The sequence below is a fragment of the Protomyctophum parallelum genome, assembly GCF_964188405.1.
Source record: "Protomyctophum parallelum genome assembly, chromosome: 14".
Lineage (NCBI taxonomy): Eukaryota > Metazoa > Chordata > Actinopteri > Myctophiformes > Myctophidae > Protomyctophum > Protomyctophum parallelum.
Window position 1 is genome coordinate 33,770,679 of NC_139709.1, and position 4,759 is coordinate 33,775,437.

A 4,759-nucleotide genomic window follows, 5' to 3' on the forward strand; every position below is an offset into this window, starting at 1 on the left:
TTAGCTTAATAATACTATAGGCTATTGAACTGAAATAACATTTTAAAATGTTAAGATTGCCATATACATTTTAAGTTGGTGTTTATTTATTCATCCAAATAAGCCCAGATTTACGCATGCGGTTTCACGTCACTATATTTTCTTTTTATGAATCCACATCTATACCGAAATTAAAACAGGTTGTATTCAATCTGGGATTCAGTTGTAAAGATTAAGAATATACCTATACAGGTTAACTGTCAAATTAAGCCTTTATACAGTATACTACAATTCAAAACATAAAGGCTATCTATTCATGGTGAAATTATCGCCAGAATTCCGTGCTTGTGTAGACTGCTGTATTTCTGCGCTTCGACCTTTCGCTTTCATGTTTAAGCGCCACATAATCAATCAACAATAATTGAAAGCTATAAAATAATAACATGAGATGCGCGTTCGTGCATGGATGCAAATGCAGGCTGGATATGTGTTTATTTTAATTTCATCGTGGCCTATAGGCCATAATGGACTGGTTCGTGTTGCAGTCCAACATAAAATGTAGATCCAATATTCTGCCCATGGTTCCCATAACATCACATAATGAACCCGAATGAGGCTATTATAGACGATGAATAATGTTAAGCAGTCCCTATAATATTATAATTAAATAATATAAAACGACAAAATAGTCATATAGCCTATGTCAAATGACGAAATTCTGGGAATTCTCCAATAGGCCTTGCATCCGTTATAGCCCACATTCTTATCCACGAATCCAAATAGCAAAACAAATAAAATAAATATTCTTCACACATATAACCCTATAACCCATAATGGTATGTATAATAAGCGACATACCCCCCCCCCCCCCAAAAAAAAAAAGACTCGACGGGGGAAAATAAATAGTGTTCTGCACTCACCGTTCACGCCGTGTTGTTGATGTTACTGTGTAAGTGGAGCCATTTTGTGAGTGGGTCATCCATGTCTGAGTCCCCCCCCCTCTTTCAGTGCCAGTTCTGGAGCTGTGTGTGCGCGCGCGCATGTGTGCGTGCGTGCGTGTGTGCGTGCGTGTGTGCGTGCGTGTGTGTGTGTGTGTGTGTGTGTGTGTGTGTGTGTGTGTGTGTGTGTGTGTGTGTGTGTGTGTGTGTGTGTGTGTGTGTGTGTGTGTGTGTGTGTGTGTGTGTGTGTGTGTGTGTAGTGTTGTGTTTGTGTGCGCGCGTGCGTGCAACTGCATGGAAGTGAGGTTTTGAGTTATTCCTCGTTGCATCCAGGCGGCTCTCTCTCTCTCTCTCTCTCTCTCTCTCTCTCTCTCTCTCTCTGTCGCTCTCCCATACTGCTCAGTATGGAGGGAGCGGAACACAGGCCGCAATGTGGCCGGGCGAGATAAGCGCGCGGCGGCGGCCTCTTCATTCCCGATAAGCCCCTAAACCCATTATTTATGAAATGATTCATTATTATTTGGCTGTCGTTATGGGCCTATATGGGCTCGTGGAGGGCAAAGCATAAAAACGATACGGAAGCAAACGGCGTTGGAACTGGCCGGTGGACGGTCCAACGTCGCGAGGTAGGCTAGCCTCTACCGCGAGAAGAAAGTGGAGGTGTTTTCATGTTTGATGGGAGCCTTTGGGAGGGGAACATAAAACAATATAGCAAATAGCAAAAAAGGTTAGGCTTTTGGGCCCATTTATGAACAAGGTGCTCCCTCTAATCCCATTTACCCCGAAATATAAGATCATGGCCAATTTGCCAATATATAAAGGCTATAAGCTTCAGTCTAATCGATAAGAGAATATAATAATATTGATAATGGATTAATTCATATATATTATTCGTCTATAGTCTTTGCAATGTCAAAGCTAATTATGACAATTGCATTTCTATCACCATTTATGTCTTGTTGATGATCGGGCATTTAATATAGATAAATGAAAAGAAGAAAATAACAATAGAATTGGGATATCCCCTTTAATTGTTTGTATTGGGTGTTGCCTATATACGTTGTCAGTCGCGGCCTCGCGGGGGTCCCTGGGGGTGACATGGCGGAGAGAGATAAAACCTGCTCCATCAGATAGAAGTAACGGTGGGATCAACGGTGACGCGCCGTCACATTGAGGACACACGGAATGGAATATGTCCTCCATCCATCCTCCTCCTCATCACAGGCTAATGATTTTTCAACAACTAGCCTAATTTGTTTACGCTGCACAAATCCATTGAAATGCCTAGGCTAATACACGACGTGTGTCTGTGAATGATAAAATAATCCAAAGTGACAAAATGTCTATAGTTTTTTGCCTCGCGAAATCTTAATTAATCTAAAACAGGCTATTAGACGCAGCGGTGGGGAATTATTATGGCTAATGAGTTCCAGCTGTGGAAGGATAACGTATAACACAGGGGGAATTCCATCTTTTTTTGGGGGGGGGGGAGGGCAATAGATTTGTATGTTATTATTAATTATATAGTGTAACTAACACCTCAAACAACTGCTGAAGACCAGGCTGAAATAGAGTCACGACCACCATCCTGTATCCCGTGGGTGTTCAACACAGATAACGAAGTTAACGAACCACCTTATAACAGGTTTTACATTGTCAAATGAACGTGCATGCCAAGAGAGACATAAAATAAAAAATAAATAAATCCCCATATCACAGAAATATATATATTTTCATACATGTTTCTTTTATTGAAGAATAAAACTTTTAACAAAATATATATTTTTTCTTTATTGCCTAATTGTTTACAATCTCTGATGGAATAATATCAAATTGTTTGCCCCAAGGCAGAATATAAATTAGATATAATTTGAGATTGCAAGCCAATGAAGGCCATCATTTCATGCAGAACTTCATAGGATCAATCATGTTTTTGTCATGTGAAGATGATTATTTGACCTGGATCAGCACAACATGCTTCATGGCCTATATATACTATAGCCATGTTTGACCAACATTATAGCACTTTCTGTTAATTTACATATTTTTGGTGTGATTAGGCTATACATATTTGCCAGGTTGGGAGACTATACACCAAAGAATAATAATAATAATCAGACAATTGAATTATTACTGAAGCCCAACATCTGAGATCTTTCTCACAGCAGTTATTTTTCTTTCTTTCTTTTTATATTGTAATTATATTACTTATATATCTATTTCATATAACCAACAACAACAACATTTAATGTATTTGTTGCTTGACTGTGAATCCTCTTATAAAGGGCAAACAGGTATCAGCTGTGTAGCCTATAGTTCAAGGAGAAGTTTGAGCATGTTATAAAAGGATCGGCGATTTAAAAAGGACTACTTTGACTTGAGTATAAGTCAGCCCTGTTGTCATGTCACATAACATCCATTTAAATCCAAAATAACCTATAGGGTTGCGTTGCATAATGTCTAGTGTTGAGTGTAGTCAAGTGTAGCCTACATCAGATATTTTGTTTACAGACACTGTCTTACAGTACAGTATGGTCCCAGTTCGGTGCTGCAGCACCCCCCGGTGGATAGTCACAGAAATTATAAAGAAATACATTTCAAGAAGTTTCGTTTCATTTAGTTGGAAATGCTAATATCGTTGTGATATTTTGATTTCAGTAAGTTGCTAAGACTCGATCTTAGGTTCCAAATGGCAAATCTGTGAGGAAATTACATTTTCTATAGGCTATCTGTGTCTGTCTGTCTCGCAACACATCTGTTGCAACCTTGCGGTTACAAGTTACAACCCTGGAACTTGCAACAGGCCTATTAATGATGTATAATTAGGCTACATAGCAATGCTCAACCAAATCAGTGACTTTTTAATTTTTTTATCCTGCCGATTTTTCCACTCCAAATATAGTATAGGGCTATAGGCTACCACACAAGTATAGGTAAATCCTGTTTTTTGAAGGAAAAAAAGACTTGAGTATAGCAAGCCACAGTGCTATGTTGACAAATTAGTTTGCTTGTAGGCTATTGTACCTTCTAAATATTTCTTTGCTTACATTTCACCATACAAGCTTCACAAATATCTCTCTCTGCTATAAAGTGGGCAATGACATTTACAGATTAAACCATAGAAACCTTTGTGTTCATTTAAAGGACCACTTCACCACTTTTAAATGTATCTTCATGTAATTGGTCCTCACTAATATTCATGATAAAATTCCACCTTTTTCCCTACTCAGGTAGGAAAAAAAATATGATAAAAAAGATAAAAAAATATGTATATTTCGATTTTTATTATCGTGAGAACGATGGCTTCCTTTTCGCATTGCAACTTTTCAGGAATTGAAAGCCTGCAGTTACTATTATCTTAGATTCGGGATTCCCCATCGATTATGTAACTGATAAACGGATTTCATGTCCACAGCTGCCCTCCCATGAGACACGGGCAGAGTAGGAAAAAAATCACACTCATGTGAAGTGAGAGGCGCTCTTACATCATCTCATTCCGGCCAGTCACAATTTGCGTCCTCACTTTTCCATCTTCACTTTTCTTATCCTGCCCAGCCAATCAAATCATCGCTATGGGGTGATCACTGCCAATCAAATCATCGCTGGGGTGATCAGCCAATCAAATCATCGCTATGGGGTGATCAGCCAATCAAATCATCAATGATATGATTCACACAAACACAACGCTGGGCATAGGAGGTTCTATAGTGCCCCTCAAAAAATGTGGCATTTTATCATGAACATTAGTGAGGACCAATTATATGAAGGTAGGTTGAAAAGTGGTGAAGTTGTCCTTTAACCCAAAGAATGTAAAAAAAAAAAAAAGACCAAAGGGAGACTCT

General features: G+C 38.8%; 1 protein-coding gene across 1 annotated transcript in view; it reads right to left on the minus strand.

Moving 5' to 3' along the window:
• Nucleotides 1-1,024, minus strand: part of LOC310870272 (T-cell acute lymphocytic leukemia protein 1-like) — a 7,437-nt gene extending 6,413 nt beyond the window's left edge. The window contains exon 1 of the mRNA XM_083781431.1: nucleotides 900-1,024. The gene's annotated coding sequence lies outside the window, so the exon portion shown is untranslated. The remainder of the gene's footprint in view (nucleotides 1-899) is intronic.
• Nucleotides 1,025-4,759: the final 3,735 nt, after the last annotated feature.